This window comes from Natator depressus, chromosome 4 (assembly GCF_965152275.1).
Source record: "Natator depressus isolate rNatDep1 chromosome 4, rNatDep2.hap1, whole genome shotgun sequence".
In the NCBI taxonomy this organism is placed as follows: domain Eukaryota; kingdom Metazoa; phylum Chordata; order Testudines; family Cheloniidae; genus Natator; species Natator depressus.
This window is the reverse complement of record NC_134237.1, coordinates 40,028,294-40,048,603: the sequence shown is the minus strand read 5'-3', so window position 1 is coordinate 40,048,603 and position 20,310 is coordinate 40,028,294.

Sequence of the window (20,310 nt, the reverse complement as noted above, 5' to 3'; positions counted from 1 at the left end):
CAGATCCTTCTTAGCTGAGGGGATCACAGATCTAGGTAGCAGTGCTCAGGTCAGACATTGATTTATTTCTGGCTACTAAATGTTGTTTGCTTTCTTGCCTCTTCTATTTTGTTTAATTACAGTTGACTTAACTGTAAGTGCTGGCTGTACTATTAGCTTTATATCTATTAATCTGTTTCTCAGGATTATAAACCTTAAAATGCTTTCTCAGGAAGGTATATAATTTATCTTTGTTAGCAACAGGTATGCCAATATGTTCCTTGGTGTCATTATAACCTATAAATATCTGCAGGAAACAATTTCTTGTTTCATACAGCTGGGGTGAAATTTGGTCCCAGTGAAGTCAATGGATTTTATCTCTGTTCTTTACCAATCATGTATTTGTCCAATAATAAATCTTACCAGCATAGGCAATTCTGAAAGTAACCTCTTAGATTCAGCACCAGACATTAACTTATTTTTTCCACTGTAAAGCAAATGGGATTTGGGAAGTAGTAGGTAGTCTTAGTAATTAGAGGAGGGGTTTTCAGAAGCAGTGAATCCCTTATCCCATTATTTTCAGTGGTGACAGAGTTTGGCAAATACTGAGATGTAGATCTGAAAAGGTATTGAGGTACCAACTTACACTGATGTCAATGGAAGTTGGGAACCGAAATGCCTTTGTGAATCTGGGCCTGAGCTCTTTTGAAAATCACATTTGCAGTGTCCAAGTCAAGAGTGGATACGTATCTGGAGACTACAGCGCTTGTGCAGTGATTTGGCCTGACTTGGCCTATTTATCCTGTTGCACCCACCTGAATCTCCTCTCAGATATAAGCAAGGTGTAGGAGGACATCCTCCCAACAGAAACAGATATGTGCAACTGGGTTAAATCTATGTTCATTGACATTTGAGGTAAGTGAAAACTTCTGCTTTTATGGTTTAGCTTAAATAAATTTGCTGTAACACGATTATTAACTGTTAATTTTAATAAAGTTGTTACATGTACTTTTCTGAATTTGGTTAATCTGTACGTTAAGTGTGGCAAGAGTGTGTCTCTGACTCTAATGACTAAGGCTTCTGTCCTGTAGTCTCCAAGAGTCTGGCCTCACAGACCCAACTGTAGGACAGGGCCCAAGGTGACTCCTGCTGTAAAAATCTCTTTGTTAGATGATTCAGGAAGCCTCTTTATACCCTGTTATCTGTGAATTTAATTAACCTGCTTTGTTTCCTCACGTGTGAGTGGGACTATAAACACAAGAGAAATAAGCTCTGCTTGTTTTAAAAACAAAATGTACTTTTCAGACAGCACAAGAGCTCGAGGACCTGAATTAGAACATGCAATATGATTAAATAATGATTCAACGCCTGTTACTCTTTGGTCCCATGTAAATCCTGAAGCTCATAACAATTTTGATATCTGTGCTCTTGTAAAGCGTGGGATTGCTTTAAATGTAACTGAACTTCATGAATACAGAGTTAAAGCTAACTGAAGTACAAAGTATCATGGACAAAAGAGCACCTATTATTTTGAGGTTACAATGCTTTGCTAAAGGAAAGGTTTTCACATTTTCCAACAGCTTATTTTTCAGTTGCTCTAAATGTTTCCAGCATGCTTATTTCTATTTGTTTTGTTCACTCAAAGCTGCTGTTTTGCATATGTAGCCTTCTTCTGCTGAGCCCCAGCAGCAGCCGCTGTTGAGGGCTATGTAATTTAAGCCCACGTGTAGTACAGGCGGTTCAGTTTTCATATAATTTTCTTATTAATTTTTTTTTTCCCCACGGTTGTTCCATGTTTATGCCTGTCATTGGGGAAAGCCTTTGATTAGTCTCCTTTGGCTACAATATGGATTTACAACACATTTAATAGCTTTGGAGTAAAGCAGATATATGCTACTATTAGCAATTGATACAATAAAGAGAAGATTTAGCCTACTAAACAAAATAGTGTTTAAAGTGCTTTACAAACATGCAGTATTAATTCAGCTGGTGATGGTACAAACTCTTATTTGATTTCAATTATTAAACAGTTTCAGAGCAAGCGTTCCAGATTCTACTATCCTGCATCATGGTTTTTCTCTTTCAGCTGCCTTCCACCTAAATCGTTATGGCTATTGGCTGCCCTCAGCCTGCGCAAGCAACAACTTTAAATGTCCATGTGAGTTGCGCGTATGGACTCTATTTCAACGAATTTTTTGTTGGCCTTAAAGGAAAAATGCATCTTTAAAGTTAAATGAACTAATAATGGTGATCACTTCCTAAATACAGATGACTGTAACTCCAGTACAAATAACCTTTTAATAACAGATTTCCTATCTGTAAAATGGGGACAACACTTATTTACCTGACAGGATTGTCATGATTGATTACAGTCCTAGAGTTTAAAGGAACAAGGGATCACCAGAACATTTAGTCTGACCACTTGTATATCACAGGCCACTAAGTGCAACCCCACACAAATCCCAACCACCAGAATTAGACGAAAATTTTTACAGCCTTTGTGTCACAGACAGAGAATGGGAAGTGCACCAATGCCCACGGCCCCTGCAATGGCAGGGAATTGATTAAGTGAGAGAGATCCAGCTGATCCTAGCGAGAGTCTTTCACTCCCTGTTGCAGAAAAAATGTAAAACAAAACACCAAGGTCCCTGCCAATCTAACCTGGGGGGAAATTCCTTCCTGACCCTGCATATGGCAATCAGTTAGACCCTGGGCATGTGAGCAAGACCCACCAGCATCTGAGAGAGAATTCTCAGTGCCACCTGAGAATTCATTTTGATGTGGCTGATCTTGCATTCCTTACACACCCAGCACTCCCACTGACTACAAATGGATTTCTGGCTGCTCATAGAAATGCAGAATTGGGGTCCTTCTTTGTGAAGAGCTAAATAAATACTCATTCTTATCAATTCTCTCTTCCTCCTAGAGAGATTCCATCAGTGATATTATCTGACATAAGAAATGTATGGAAAAGGGGGGAAATGTTCATACTTAAAATGCTCTATGCTTATAAACAAAAATAAGCATTGTTATTATTAGTATGATCTCATTCACGGCATGGATCCTGTGAACACTTATTACTAGGTGAAGTGCTTAATACTTGTATTTAATTAATTAATTTATTTGTGCAAATTGCTCACAGGCCTGAGTAAAGGGCCATGTGGTGCCACGGTGCCCCCTGGGGGAGTTCTGACTAGGAGGCAGAACTTCTCTCCCAGCTCAGCGGGCGTTTCTTTGCTGCTGCATCCTTTCAGATGGTGCAGCACAATCCCACATGCGGCTGCTGTTTGCTAGCGCAGTTGTGGCCTCTCTGCGCCCCTTAGGGATGGATTGAATCACGTGGGGCATAGGGCTAGAACGCTCCTTGGGCTTCCTCAAGAATAGGATCAGCGATTATGGCAGGCCCTCAAAAAAGACACAGATCTTTGTGCTCTTCTCCCCCCCCACGTTCTCCCCCCTCCGCCCATGCACTTGTTTGTGTGCCAGCCAGTCTGGTTCTTCCCCCACTACCCCCACCATTACTGTGTTTAATTTTGGTTCAGCTTCCCAGATGCTCATGATGGGCAATTTATTAAACAATAAAATAAACACAAATACCATCTGCTTCAAGCTATCTTGTATAGCGTTATAATTAGAAGCAAAGAAGCCAGGACAACGCTCTCCCTGGAATGTTTTTGGTGAGACATTGTTTTCTCCTCTGTTCTTGCTCTCTCTGTTATGCTTAATGGTTTCAAGTAGTGATCTTTTTATAAAGATCTTTAATGGTTAATGAACTATGCTAATGCATATATGTTACTTGCACACTAATTTTATTTTGCACTCTATATAAAACTAATCAGTTTTAGTACCATTCACAATGAGTTTTTGTTGACTATCCTGCAGATGCTGACTGAGTGCATTTGTGTCCATTTATTCTTTTACGTAGAGACTGTCCAGCAATGCCCCTCTGCCATGTACATTGGTCAAACTGGACAGTCTCTATGTAAAAGAATAAATGGACACAAATCAGATGTCAAGAATTACAACATTCATAAACCAGTCGGAGAACACTTCAATCTCTCTGGTCACGCGATTACAGACATGAAAGTTGCGATATTACAACAAAAAAACTTCAAATCCAGACTCCAGTGAGAGACTGTTGAATTGGAATTCATTTGCAAATTGGATACAATTAACTTAGGCTTGAATAGAGACTGGGAGTGGCTAAGTCATTATGCAAGGTAACCGATTTCCCCTTGTTTTTTCCTACCCCCCCAACCCCCTCCTCCGATGTTCTTGTTAAACCCTGGATTTGTGCTGGAAATGGCCCACCTTGATTATCATACACATTGTAAGGAGAGTGATCACTTTAGATAAGCTATTACCAGCAGGAGAGTGGGGTGGGGGGAGGTATTTTTTCATGCTTTGTGTGTATAAAAAGATCTTCTACACTTTCCACAGTATGCATCCGATGAAGTGAGCTGTAGCGCATGAAAGCTTATGCTCAAATTAATTGGTTAGTCTCTAAGGTGCCACAAGTACTCCTTTTCTTTTTGCGAATACAGACTAACATGGCTGTTACTCTGAAACCTTATTTATTCTTGTGAGCATTTTTATGTCCTTCTCATCGGTTAGAACTCTGGGAGAGGAGGGCTCCTGAACACACAGTACCTTCTTCATGGGTGGATGGGGCCATCAACAAAGCTTTTGTCCTATATGGCCCATTAAGTCTTGATAGCCCTTCTTGATGGGGAGTGGGAGCTGGGAAGCACTCTACCCAAGTTTACAAGTTCAGAGCAGGCATATTTACAATTATAAAATACTTATATTTTTACCTTGTAGCATGAAATACAGACATTGCAAATGAAATGAATGCATGCAGCAACTTATAAGCATTTCATTGAGTCTAAACACAAAATACATTCTTATAAGACTAAGACTACCTGTTTTGAACAAAACTAACATATGGGTGAGCTAGTTTGATTTCCAGCCAGGAGTTTCAGTTCTTAGCTAATGCCTATGGCCTTGGCCAGAGCTGATACTTGATTTACCAGCATTACAGATACATGTGTAAGTGAAATCAGTTTGTAAATAAACCATCAACATCATGAAAAAATTATACAAATATACAGCATTTACAACAGTTCCCACCATCAACCGAGAAATAACAAAATTGTTTAAAAATGTAATGGTAAAGATATTAAGGAGTGGAAAATACAGGAAAGGAATAACCAAAAACAACAATAAAACTACTAAAGACCGAGGCTCATTAAATGGAACTATCTTAAGCACTGACCTTTATGACAAACCACAAAAGTACCAAACATGCAGCCGCTAGTAAGGCTTTCCTTTTGGATTTTTTGCACGCCTATCCCCAGGAAGCTTAATTCAGTAGAAATGTGTTTGCTGTTGCTGTGGTTGTGCATTTCCTCTTTGCCACATCTGTTCAGATGAACAAGGGGAGGGTTGCAGGTGACCCAGACAATACAAGACGATTGCTTGAAGCCCCCTTCCCACCCCTCCCTTTTTCACTCAGACATGGATTTCTGTTGTTTTACAGCACCAATATTCTCCGCCCACAGAATTTTTGGTGAAACTGTCTGTAGATGACCTATCCTCAAGAGGTGAGTTTAGCTGTGACAAGGTTGTTTTACCCAGAATTTTGGGCCTACAGTTTGGAGCTGTTTTGTAGTGAGAGCTATGTTGTAATACATTGTAGTAGTATAGTATAGTGGAAATAGATCTCTTGATTTTATGATGCCTAGAATTTTGTTACTTTTAACTTTGCGTATATTTTCAAAATTTTTAGTGGTCAAAGTTAAAAGTGGGTGGGTGGTATAAATTAGATGGGTTGACAGTGAGTGATTGCTATCTAAAGCAGGGGTGGGCAAATTTTTTGGCCCAAGGGCCACATCAGGATTGCAAAACAGTATGGAGGGCCGGGTAGGGAAGGCTGTGCCTCCCCAAACAGCCTGGCCTCCACCCCCTCCCATTTCCCGGCCCCTGACTGCCCCCCTCAGAACTCCCGACCCATCCAAGCCCCCCACCCACTCCTTGTCCCCTGTCCGCCCCCTCCAGGGGTCCCCTGCCCCTAACCCCCCGGGACCCCACCCCCTATTCAACCCCCCTGCTCCCTGTTCTCCCCCCCCCGACCCTCTGGGACCCCACCCCCTATCTAACCCCCCCTGTCTCCTGACCACACCCCCCTCCCCCGAACCTCTGCCCCATCCAACCGCCCACATCCCCTGACTGCCCTCCGGGGCCTCCTGCCCCTTATCTAACCTCCCCCCTCACACACACACACCTTTACCTTGCTGCTCAGAGCGGCAGGACAGGCTTATTTGAAAGCCTGGGAGGTGGGTGGGTGCAAGCCGTGCTGCCCGCGCGGCGGCATTCCTGTGGGGCGGGGGGACAGCAGGGAAAGGGCCGGGGGTGAGCCTTCCCAGCTGGGAGCTCAGGGGCCGGGCAGGACGGTCCCGTGGGCCATAGTTTGCCCACCCCTGATCTAAAGGGTTCACTCCCAGATTTTCTAATATATTTTTTTAAGGGTGTAGAATTTTTGTGAAGAAAATCTTTTTTTAAAAAAAGGGTGTTAATTGGACTCTGTTGAAACACTTTTAGTCTGACTTTTCACTAGCAAAGGGGTGTTTGTTTTGTTAGAATGCTCTATCAGATCCAGTAACTGTTTAGTTCTTATGTCAGAGGGCTCTTGTGTGACTTTTACCTCTTAGAACGATGTGCATGTTAATAACACAAACTGTAAAATGGCAAAACCCAAACCTAGAACAGTATGTGAAGATGAATTGCATTCATCTCAAATAGATTAAGGAGGAAAATGCCTCCAATATAAGATAAACATACCTCCACTATGTCTGTTTAACACTATGTTCCTCACTTCTATAATTTTTTTAAAAGCTCTTACACAAATTATGCTGCTCCTGAGTGGTGTGTAGCTGTTAAACTTCAGCTATTAAAAAGTCTATGGCCTTTAAACATTTTCATTAGAAATAATGCTTATACCTAATGGCTGCAAATCTGTGATATGATGAAACCCATGGGTTTAGAGGACCAGGAATTATCACCACTCAAATTTAATGTCCTTATTTCAGAAAGGAAACTCCTTTCTTCCCCTTCCACCTAGTACATTTGCTTACTAGCAATGGACAATAATTTTTTTTTAAAGTACATTTTTAAAACCATAGGGCAAAATCCAGTGACTCCAAATTCAGAGAAAGCAGCATGTTTCCACTACAGAGAAAGGTTTAAGGAACTGGAGACTCTATAGAAGTTCTTCGCTTTGTGCTGGTGGCTCTCCCTTTTGGAGGGAGGACTGTGTGTGATGGGACTGTTGGAGGTGTGACCAGTGGATTCAGTAATTCTGGTCCAGAATCAGGTTGCAGATTTAGTAGCAGCTCTGTAGTGGTTGCTCAGTATTCTACTCTTCTCTTCCTCCACACCTCATTTAGGCTCTGTCTACCCTACAAGAATAACACAGTTGAGGCCAATCCATGTTAGTCATGTCATAGCCCTGGTAGCAACAGAAGTTATAAAGGTTTCCTTAATATATTGTTTTTCTGTCAACACACAAAAGAATAAACCATATTCATAATAGAATTTGGCCCCAACCATGTTTAGCCAAGGGTGTGTAACATGTTTAGTTCTGAAGTGTAGATGGCTTTATTCAGGCTTTTTGTGGTAAGTTATTAAAGCTTAATAACAGACACAGACTTTAATGTAAAACCACTTCAAAACAGGGGCTCATCTTCAATTCTTTGGAAGGCTCCCTTTTAAATAAGATACAGATATGTTATATTTGCAATCAATTTTCCCCTCTTTTTTCTTTTAAGAGAAGAGATGACTAATTCTTATTTAAGGCAGTACCAAATAGTAGTAGTTTTTCAAATTTATGTGGAAACCCAGTGACTGAATGCCTCTGGGCACTTGACAGACTAACTAAAAACATCATGTTAAAAAGCAATGTGACCTAACACACAAAAGAGCTGATGGAGAAACAGAAACCTAATTGCACAATAAATAAAACAGCATCCCACAGACAATATAATTTGCAGCCTGCCCAGAAGGGAACATAGTTGTTCTCTGAGAAATGTGAAGGAGAAGACTCTAGAGTCAAGAATAAGCAGGAATTTAGGTCTTCTCATGTGATGCAGTAGAGTCAGTCATAGCTGTAGAATTTGCTACTGCAGGTTGTTTCCCTTCTTAAAGATACAAACCTATATTTGTAAGTATTTTATAAAACCCCTTCCTGGGATACCATATTGTTTTTTGTGTCCCCTTTTTCATAATAGGTGCACAAATTGTATTTCTTTAATTCCCACAGAGTTCTTTCTCAACAAACATATTTGGAACAATATGTTTTAACACTTTCAAAATTACTCTAGTTACTTTTCCTCCTCTTTCTCCTGTTTTGTTTAATTTATAATGGACACCAACCATGATCTAGTCAGTCCATAGATTGTTATTGCCGCTAATGCCTGTAAATGCAGAGCTGTACACTTGTTACTCTTGTTTAAGATTTCTAAAGCCAGAAGGGACCATGAAGATTGTCTAGTCTGACCACCTACATAACACAGACCCTGCAATCTAAATCACCTCTCTGTAGTGGGAAAGAACAATTTCTTCCCCTACAGGAAGATATTGTGAAAGATTGATCGTGTGCAACACTTCTCTCTCATAATAATAGCCCTATGTTTATAGCTTTTAGTAGTGGTAGCTTTTGTTCTTGTATCTGGAAGTAAAATAGCCTACTGAGTCTTATGCACAAACAGGACTATTTGCAAACAAAAACCAACCAAACAAAAAAGCATGTTTCAAAATCAAATATTGACCGTGCGGCATCTTAATTAAATGGCTCTGATAAACACAATACAGTGCCCCCAAAGTTCTTTATTCATCCTGTGTGTGTGTGTGTATGATGGTATTGGAATATGTTGTGTATCTTGCCAAGAGATGGTGAAATTCAGTTCAAACATTCATTCCAAAAATGTGCACTTCCACACAGATATAATAGATTAAATGGATTGCCCAATGGACAGGTTTACAACTCACTTCATTTTGCATCAGTGTTATTCAGTGGATGGCCATGAATCAAACTGCACATTTTTACTTAAATAAGTTCCCCCAAAATGTTATGAAGTTGCTTTAAATGTTGCCAGACTATAATCTCCTTTTGTGTATGTTCTGTACACAGTGTATTTAGTGTTCTGTACAAGTTCTAGGCCATATAGCTTCATGTACTATTAAATATGAAGACAACAGTGCCCATTATCAAATGCTAGATTCAAGCCAGGTACCTGGATGTAGCATACACCCTAAAAAGGTAAGTGAAATATTAATAACCATAGCAGACACTTGGTTAAGTCTGGCACAATAATTTTTACTCTTGCAAAAGAAAGCAATCTATGCCACAGAGTATAAAAATTCACACACAGTTCTGCATCTGTCTCTGGGAGTCTGCAGTTTCAAAAGGTGGCTTGTGAGTCCCAGTGTCTCTAATTTGTAGCATACCTAGGCCACAGCCTTCAGAGCTGCTAACCACCCACAGGTTCAACTGAAATAAATGGGAGCTGTAGCTGCTCAAGCGTTCACAAGTTAAAGTACTTAAAATTGGAAGCCATTTTTGACATGTTGGTCTTAAATGCTTATTAAACACCAAAAATCATACCAAATACTGTTTTGTTGTGTGATATATATGGATGTAGGTTTCAGTGGTAGCTGTGTTAGTCTGTATCAAAAAAAAGAGGAGTCCTTGTGGCACCTTAGAGACTAACAAATTTATTTGGGCATAAGCTTTTGTGGGCTAGAACCCACTTCATCAGATGTATGAAGTAAAAGATACAGGAGTAGGTATATAGGGATGTGTGCATGTATGTAAAATAGAGAGAATATACATGTCGGGGTGTGTGTGTGTGTTTGTGTGTGTGTATGTGTGTGTATATGTATGTGTATATATATATATATACAAGCTATATCATTCAGGTCCTTGAACTGAACAGAGGAGTTCATACCCACAGGTACCATACCCAGTTAGTTCTACTGAGATACATTTCTTAAATAGTTACAAAAGTCTTTATTTTAAGTTGGGGTATACAGCACTGTGCAGCTAACCAGCCTAATTTTCCCCTTTTGGAAACATGCATGTACAGCTGGAATTGGGGTGGTCATAGAGTGTTGTTTTGTTATGTACATCTATCCTGTAACATTCCTTTAAAGAGGCCCCAGAAGTCACTATTTAAGACTATCCCATTATAGCATCAGTAGTGTCAGAAACACAGTCAGTATGTACTGAGAGAGTTATTAATCCTCTACCTACCATCCTCCACTAAAAGCAGTATTGCTGTGAATTAAAAATTATCCGTGCAGAAGCACCATAACAGGGGTACTCCCAATTGGCAAAACAACTTCTGCCCATCCCTAAACGAAACTAGGTTGATATTATAGAAGTTGATTTTTAGAAATTGATTTTATATAGTCGATTGCGTATGTCCACATGAAACGCATTAAGTAGGTGGAGTGCATCCTCACTACCATGGCTAGCATCGACTTACGGAGCAGTGCACTGTGGGTAGCTATCCCACATTCCTGCAGTCTCTGCTGCCCATTGGAATTCTGGGTTAAGCTCCCAATGCCTGATGGTGCAAAAACATTGTCACGGGTAGTTTTGGGTACAAGTTGTCAGTCTCCCCTCCCTCTGTGAAAGCAATGGCAGACAATCGTTTCATGCCTTTTTTCCGCGCAGACGCCATACCACAGCAAGCGTGCAGCCCGCTCAGCTCAGCTCACCGACACTGCCGCTGTTGTGTCCTGGGTGCTGCTGGCAGCAGACAGTGCAGTAGGACTGCTAACCGTCATCATACACCGCTTCCGCTGCAACTCTGCTCTGCTGCTATTGTCTCAATAGCAAATTTCTCCATGTTGTCTGTCATGGGCTCCCAGGTTCTTTCTCGGGAAATGTGCGCGGTGCTAACCGTCGTCATCCACTGCTTCCGCTGCAACTCTGCTCTCCTGCTCTCATGAATCCACCTCACAGGTCCTCTCGTCATTCTCTATAAATATCTATTCTCGTGGCACCCGTCGTCAGCCACCGCTTCCGCTGCAACTCTGCTCTCTTGCAGACTCCATACCATGGCAAGCATGGAGCCCGCTCAGATCACCGCGGCAGTTATGAGCATTGTAAACACCTCGCTCATTATCCTGCAGTATGTGCAGAACCAGAACCTGCAAAAGCAGGCGAGGAGGTGATGGCAGCGCGGTGACGAGAGTGATGAGGACATGGACACAGACTTCTCGCAAAGCACGGGCCCTGGCAATTTGGACATCCTGGTGGCAATGGGGCAGGCTCATGCCGTGGAACGCCAATTCTGGGTCCGTGAAACAAGCACAGACTGGTGGGACCACATAGTGTTGCAGGTCTGGGATGATTCCTAGTGGCTGTGAAACTTTCGCATGCGTAAGGGCACTTTCATGGAACTTTGAGACTTGCTTTCCCCTGCCCTGAAGCACAAGAATACCCAGATGAGAGCAGCCCTCACAGTTCAGAAGTGAGTGGCAATAGCCCTCTGGAAGCTTGCAATGCCAGACAGCTACAAGTCAGTCGGGAATCAATTTGGATTGGGCAAATCTACTGTGGGGGCTGCTGTGATCCAAGTAGCCAACGCAAACACTGAGCTGCTGTTATCAAGGGTAGTGACTCTGGGAAATGTGCAGGTCATAGTGGATGGCTTTGCTGCAATGGGATGCCCTAACTGTGGTGGGGCGATAGACGGAACGCATATCCCTATCTTGGGACTGGATGACCTTGGCACCAGTACGTAAACCGCAAGGGGTACTTTTCAATGGTGCTGCAAGCACTGGTGGATCACAAGGGACGTTTCACCGACATCAATGTGGGATGGCCAGGAAAGGTACATGACACTTGCATCTTCAGGAACTCTGGTGTGTTTGAACAGCTGCAGGAAGGGACTTACTTCCCAGACCAGAAAATAACCGTTGGGGATGTTGAAATGCCTATAGGTATCCTAGGAAACCCAGCCTACCCCTTAATGCCATGGCTCATGAAGCCGTACACAGGCAGCCTGGACAGTAGTCAGGAGCTGTTCAACTACTGGCTGAGCAAGTGCGGAATGGTGGTAGAATGTGCATTTGGACGTTTAAAATTGCGCTGGTGCAGTTTACTGACTCGCTTAGACCTCAGAGAAACCAATATTCCCATTGGACTTACTGCTTGCTGTGTGCTCCATAATATCTGTGAGAGTAAGGGGGAGATGTTTATGGTGTGGTGGTAGGTTGAGGCAAATCGCCTGGCTGATGATTACACGCAGCCAGACACCAGGGCGATTAGAAGAGCACAGCAGGGTGCGCTGCGCATCAGAGAAGCTTTGAAAACCAGTCTCATGGCTGACCAGGTTACAGTGTGACAGTTCTGTTTGTTTCTCCTTGATGAAAACCCGCCCCCTTGGTTCACTCTACTTCCCTGAAAGCCAACTGCCCTCCCCTCCCCCCTTCGATCACCGCTTGCAGAGACAATAAAGTCATTGTTGTTTCAAATTCATGCATTCTTTATTAATTCATCACACAAATAGGGGGATAACTGCCAAGGTAGCCTGGGAGGGGTAGGGGAGAAGGGAAGCTCCCGGGTGAGGTGGGGGAGGAGGGAAGGACCAGACCACACTGCACTTCAAAATTTATTGAATGCCAGCCTTCTGTTGCTTGGGCAGTCCTCTGGGATGGAGCGGTTGGGTGCCCGGATCCCTCCCCTTCCCCACACATTCTTGGGCATCTGGGTGAGGAGGCTATGGAACTTGGGGAGGAGGGCGGGTGGTTACACAGGGGCTGCAGTGGCGGTTTGTGCTCCTGTTGCCTTTCCTGCAGCTCCACCAGACGCCGCAGCATATCAGTTTGATCCCCCAGTAGCCTCAGCATTCCACCCTGCTTCCTCTCATCGTGCTGCTGCCAACTCTCATATTGCTTGTCCCTCCTGTCCTCGTGTTCATTTTCTGCTTTCCTGGACTCTGACATTGTTTGCCTCCACACATTCTGCTGAGCTCTTTCAGTGCGGGAGGACTGCATGAGCTCAGAGAACATTTCATCGCAAGTGTGTTTTTTTTCACCTTCTTATCTGCGCTAGCCTCTGGGATGGAGATGATGGGGGAGAGTTGAAACATTTGCAGCTGCGGGAGGAAGAAAGGGAGAGTAGTATTTAAAAAGACACATTTTAGAGAACAATGGGTAGACTCTTTCACGGTGAACCAAGCTGTTAACATTACATAGGACATGTGCTTTCAGTAAAAGGTCGCATTTTGCCTCTTATATTGAGGGCCTGCCAGTTTGGTGTCAGAGATCACACATGTAGGGCCGGGCAACAGATTTCGGCTTGCAGGCAGCCACTGTAAGCCACAGTCTTTCGGCTTCTTCAACCTTCATAACATGTGGAAATGGTTTCAAACAGCAGCGCCCTCCTTTCCCATACCAAGCACCCATTAGGTTGGCCCTTTAAAAGGAGGGGCTATACTGGCTGCGAATGCATCCCAAGTCTTCAGTGCAAATTAATCATTAAACATGCTTGCTTTTAAACCATGTATTATATTTACAAAGGTACACTCACCAGAGGTGCCTTCTCTGGCTTCATGGTCCGGGAGCTCGCCTTGGGAGGGTGGGGAGGGTATTGTCTCCAGGGTGATAAACAGTTCCTGGCTGTCGGGGAGAATGGTTTCTCCACTTGCCTGCTGTGCGCTATCCTCTTTCTCCTCCTCCTCTTCATCTTCCTCATCCCCAAAATCCTCATCCCTGTTGCATGAGACTCCCCTCTTGCAGGTGTCCACGGACAGGGATGGGGTAGTGGTAGGGCTGCCCCCTAGAATTGCATGCAGCTCATCACAGAAGTGGCGTGTCTGGGGCTCTGACCTGGAGTGGCCGTTTCCTCTTTGGTTTTTTGGTAGACTTGCCTGAGCTCCTTAATTTTCACACAGCACGGCTGCGGGTCCCTGTTGTAGCCTCCGTCCATCATGCCCTTGGAGATTTTTTCAAATATTTTGGCATTTCGTCTTTTGGAACAGAGTTCTGATAGCACAAATTTGTCTCCCCATACAGCGACCAGATCCAGTACCTCCCGTTCTGTCCATGCTGGAGCTCTTTTGTGATTCTGGGACTGCATTGTCACCTGTGCTGATGAGCTCACCGCACTAGCCAAACAGGAAATGAAATTCAAAAGTTCCTGGGGCTTTTCCTGTGTACCTGGCTAGTGCATCTGAGTTGAAAGTGCTGTCCAGAGCGGTCACAGTGGAGCACTCTGGGATAGCTCCCAGAGGCCAATACCATCAAATTGCATCCACACTACCCCAAATTCGACCCGGCGATGTTGATTTCAGCGCTAATCCCCTCGTCGGGAAGGAGTACAGAAATCGATTTTAAGAGCCCTTTAAGTTGACAAAAATGGCTTCATTGTGTGGAAGGGTGCAGGGTTAAATTGATCTAACGCTGCTAAATTCGACCTAAACTTGTAGTATAGACCAGGGCTTAGAAATTAATAAAATGCTCCAGTAACATCCAGAGCGGGTACGTCTACACTGTGATAAAAGACGCCGTGGATGACTTGGGATAGCAGGGTGTGGGCTGCAGGTCTATAAAATTGCAGTGTAGATGCTCAGGCTGGAGCCTAGGCTCTGAGCCCCTCCCTTCTTGGGGCGGGGGGGGGGGCAGTCTCAGAGTCCAGGCTCCACCCCAAGCCCTAATATCTATATTGCAATTTTTAGCCCTTCTGATCCCAAGTCAGCTGACCCAATCTCCCCCATCACCAGGCCAGTGGCTGAACCTGGAGCCCTGAACCCCCCTCATTGGGCCCTGGAGTTTTTATAGAATGTTGGGGGTGGGGCTTAGGGAAATAATCTATGAGAATTTAAGACCTACAATAATGAGAGATTTAGCAAAATAAAGTTGCTTCAAAAATCATGAAAAACCAGAAGTCTGGCTGGTGAGGAAGTTTGATTTATACAGATTTTGGACAAATACGTTTTTTAAGGAGGATCTGAATTTTGCCTTTGGCCAATGGTCAGACAAGACCTTTATATGAATACAAGAACACTGACTTCTGTTTGTAAAGAAAAAAGATGCTGATTCCTTAAAACTGATTCCTTAAATACCTATCTGCTCCTGCTAAACAGAGATTGGGTTGGTTTTCCTCAAATCATTTATTGTGGTCTTGACTTCAACAGATAGTTTGTAGTGTTGTCGTAGCCGTGTTGGTCCCAGGATATTAAAGAGACAAAATGGGTGAGGTAATAGCTTTTATTGCATCACCTTCTGTTGGTGAAACAGACATGGTGACCTGAAGAAGAGCTCTATGTAACTTGAAATCTTATCTTTAACCAACAGAAGTTGGTCCAATAAAAGATATTACCTCACCCACCTTGTCTCTTCAACAGATAGTACAGTTACAACAAGAATCTACTCTGAGTTAGAAAGCTGACATGCGAGATCAGAAATGAGACCAGAACAGGAGCAACTTTTAACTTGTAGTACAAACAGGGCTCAGTATTAAAGTTGCTGTTGCACCGCGACATGTAAAGGCATAAAACTTTATCTACATCTATTAATGTAAATGCAAATTATGGAACATATAATTTTTAAAAATTAGCAACACTTAAATGAATTGCTATTGTACTAAAATTGACTTTCCTGCCACTCTTAGTGTGGTTAGTGGTACTGAGTATACTATAGGTAGTTTGTGTGCATGGGACTGGCCAGGAGTTCCTGCATTTTAATTCCAGCTCTGGAATTGGTTAGCTTTATTGCCTTGGATAAGTTATACCACAAAATATTGAGAACATGGATTCCAATAGCCCTAAAAAATCCAAGGACTCAGTTATGCTCTTGGATACTGCACATTTGAAGTCCAATGAGAGAGAGTTAGGCTTGCAAACCAGGAGGCACAGAATTGTTTTTGGCTACCGGATTTTTGTTGTGTGTTTCATTTAAAAATGAAACAACAACAAAATCACACCAAATATTATGGAAAGATATGAATTAAACACTTCATAAAGAAACATCAGAGTTAACTGTCTTTCATTGCTTCCGATTTCCATTTCTGGGCATATTCCCTTTGAATCCAAGCTTTACAAGATTAGTCTCAGTTTTGTTGCATTTCTGGTGTGGAGGGTGCGTACAGACAACACTAATGTGATCGGCATACAGCAGGAAGGTTTGGAAGAAATGTTTTGAAATGTCAAAATTACTGATGGGCTAGAAAAACTGTTTTCAGCCCAGCTGTATGGCTTTCCACTAAAGAAGAGAGGGGGAAGCCTTGTCCCAGGAGGGGCTGTAAGGGAAACGAGGACAAGGGCATTGTAGGAAGTGTCCCTTGGAAACAGAAACAGGGTAGTTTTGAACTGAGGGCAGACAGTCCATGGTGTTAGGGTTCCAGGCCCAAGGGCTTGTAGTAGAAGGAAAGAATGGCCTTGCCTTTTTAAGATAAACCTGCTCCTGACCTATTTCAAGAGACTCTCATTCTTATTCTGTGTGGCACCAGCTGCAGGGGTGTTGTGTAATCTCAACATCCGTAAGCATCCAAAAATCATGAGACCAGCTTAACTTTTCTGAGTGTTTTTTTTTTTTAATGAATTTTGCAGTTTTATTTGCCTTCTGGTTTCTGAGCCTTTAGGTTGTTCTAGGGTCACATTTTCAGGCTTTTCTCTACAACCATGAATGAAATGAAAGTTGAAAATCTCTAATCGCTTGACTCCAGCAGTGGGGGCTTTAAGAAAAACACCAGAACTGAAAGACTTGCTTGAGTTAGCAATTCCACTGTTGCCATCTGGTATTCTTGGTGGACTTGCCAAACAGTAGAGTTGCAGGGCCTGTATGTCCTGTACCCAGAATGGTCTGGAAAGGGCTGGGGGTGGTAACCAGCTGCTCAAAGCAACAGAAAATCCTCCCTGCTTTTGCTAGGCAATAGGGAGCTGAGGTACAGAGATGCTCCGTAAGCCCTTGTAAATGGTTGCTAGGTAAACCCAACGGTTATGTTTCTGGAAAAATAAGATACTATTTTTTTTTCTGAATGGGTTAAAGAAAACACTCAAAAGGTAACAACACCCTCTAAGAAAATGAGTCCAAATTGCTTCTTCTAACCCACCTAATTATATGCAGTAGGGTAAGCCAAAAAAAGGATCAAAAGAAATACCATGTGACTTCCACTATGTAATTCATCCTAGCTCAACATTTGAAATTTCCCAGAAAAAGCTACCTTGGAAACTTTTGAAACATCCAGAGTGTGCAAAATAATTTATACTCTAGTCTTCCACTTCTTTTGTGGACATGAAATTCTCTGCACAAATCACTGCAATTTCCTGAAGGCTCTCATCTGAAAGTTAGCAAAGTGTGAGCCAGATACCTGACCTCACATTACCAATTCAGTTTCCCCTCGCCTTTGCCATTTTAAGATAAACCCCTCCTGCCCCATTTCAAGAGACTCTCATTCTGATGCTGTGTTTGCACCAAAGCCGAGATGGGTGTAGATACATGAGGCAATTATTTTAAACGCCAATATAAAACCATAATTTTGATGACTGACCATAACTGAATCTAGCAATAACTTCAAAAATAAAACTCAAACAAAACCCCTCAAGTCCTACTTTAGAAGGAAGCACCATGAATGAAAACCTAGCATGCAGACAGCATGGAATTGAAAGGGCAAGTCGCTATATTTTTGATGTAACCGTTTGATTTAAAAAAAAAGGAATGTCAATGTATGTTCTAGGAGCCTATCTGAACCTCTTAAAAGTTCAAATTTCTGAGCAGTAAATTTCATGCAGCTATAACGAAAATGTGAAAGCAAGTGATTTGAAAGCAGAAAACTAATTTTTTTTGGATTTCATGTGAGGTAGCAAATGATATTATAACACCGGTTTAATAAGCAGTCCACAATGATTTTTTTTTTAAAAGAAACTCCCACATTGATTGATTGGGAGGGATTTTTGGGGGGTGATAATCTACACTGAAATGTTAATTAAAGCCAAAAGGCTTCGAAAGAAGTATTTAAAAAAATGCAACTCTTTAAACAAAAAATCTTTAAAAGGCATTTGCTTCTAGCAAATCAAAGTATAGTAGAGAAAGAATAACATATGTTTTTCAAATCACCAAAAATGTAGACAAACCAAACAACATTATAGATCTGAAAAAACTGAGACACTTCCCCCTAGGGCAGAAGGGCCTTGCTTGAATCCTGACAAAAGGCGCGTTTAATTGTTTAGGAAAGTAGATTACGTCTTTGATTTCTTTTATGGGATTCAGAGTTCAGAATCAGTAGTGTAACATGTGGTTTGTGTTGAGTTCATGTCAACACAATTTGTTCCAGGTCTCCTGTCTATAACTGTCCTGTTGCTATCAACACCAGACTAAGACGGAAGAAAAGAAATCGAGGAGTTGAGACAAAATGGTGACTTAAAAGATATAGTGTTCAGCACAAAAAGTCCTTCATGTGACCTTTCCTGGTTGTGCCCTGCAGTGATTCCACAGCTTTTAACCCTTTCCCCTCCTAATGATGCAGGGGGAATCCTCCATCATGAATAATTAGTGCAAAGAGATGAATAGAAGTGTCACTAGTAATTACTATAAAGTGGCACTGTCACTTCAGCTGGGAACTGTGAGGACACTGCCATAACTCTAACCCACTGATGCAATGTTCTCACCTCTTTTTTTTTTTTTACCCCAAATACTCTGTTCTCTTTACTTAAGTGGCTGTCTTAAATGTGTCTGGCTCTAATTTTTTTCCTTTGAAAGTAGGCTTAAAACAATTGCTGATTTCATGCTTACAACTTCTCTGACTTTTTTTAAAAAATTTGTGTGATTTTGTTTTTACATGGTCTGGATCACAAACCTACGCTGAAGGGAATAATTTGAGTGTTAACAGACTATTATTTACAGCGCTGTTAAGAACAGTTCTACAATATTTCATACGGTCACCAACCTTGGCTGTGAATGAAGTGACTACGTTACCTTGATTTTCTTTGCCACAGTTCTGCTAATACAGTAGAACCTGAGTTATGAACACCTGGGGACTGGAGGTTGTTCGTTGTAACTCTGAACAAAACGTTATGGTTGTTCTTTCAAAAGTTTACAACAGAACGTTGACTTACTACAGCTTTGAAACTTTACTATGAAAATAAAAATGCTGCTTTTAACCATCTTAATTTAAATAAAACAAGCACAGAAACAGTTTCCTTACTTTGTCAAATCTTTTTTTTAAACTGCCCTTTATTTCTTTAGTAGTTTACATTAAACACAGTACAGTACTGTATTTGCTGCTTTTTTCTTTTTCTTTTGTCTCTGCTGCTGCCTGATTGTGTACTTGCAGTTTCAAATGCGGTGTGTGGTTGACCAGTCAGTTCATAACTCTGGTGTTCGTAACTCTGATGTTCTACTGTATATCTAATCTGTAGAGGATGTGTCTAGTTCTCTCTGTCAATGTGTAAAAAAGGAAACATGAATGATGGGAGGAGCTCTTAAATATGCTCTTAGGGCCTGATCCTTCACCTTCAAGTCAATAGTAGCTGGATCAGTCACACAGCCAGAGACTTCAGCCAGTAGGAGCAGCCACAGAAACAGCCAAAGCAGGTACTGCTACACTGGTGGGGAAAAGGGGGTACAGTAAGGTCCAGCTGGGGCTGCTCCTTCCCACAGCCCTCCCTGGACCCAGAATTGTGAGGGGGACACTGGGACCCACATGATCTCAGTCTCGGGTGACCAGAAAGCAAGTGTGAAAAATTGGGACAGGAGTAATAGGTGCTTATATAAGACAAAGACCTGAATATCGGGACTGTCCCTATAAAATCGGAACATCTGGTCACCCTATGTCAGTCTCCCCTACGCTTTGTGGCCTTAAGTGGAAAACTGCAGAGAGGAACTAACCAGAGACGAAAGTTGATCGGAACAGAAACAGCCAAAGCAGGAACCTTGACACTCAGAGAATGTTCTACAGTTTCCTTTGGACTTTCTCTGCCCTGGGTTGCTTCCCCCCCAGTCTCATCACCTCAGCTTCACTCCACACCTGTCCCTCTTCTCCTCTGTCTGTCCTCTCTCCTTTCCCTTTTCTTTCCATTCAGCTGAACCCCTCCCAACTAACCCCTTTCCTCATCAGTCACTGTTGTATTTAGATCCTTGAAACACTGTGTTTGGCCGTTACTGCCAGAGTTCCCGGGGACAGTGAGAGTCTGACTAGCCCCAAAGCAGGGCAGTGCTTGAAAGGCAGAAATTGGCTCTATCTAAGCTGTGGTTTTTGCCTTAAAGTCTTCTGTTTGTAAAAGTTTCTTTTCTAAAAGCTAATATCTTTGAAAAAGAACTATC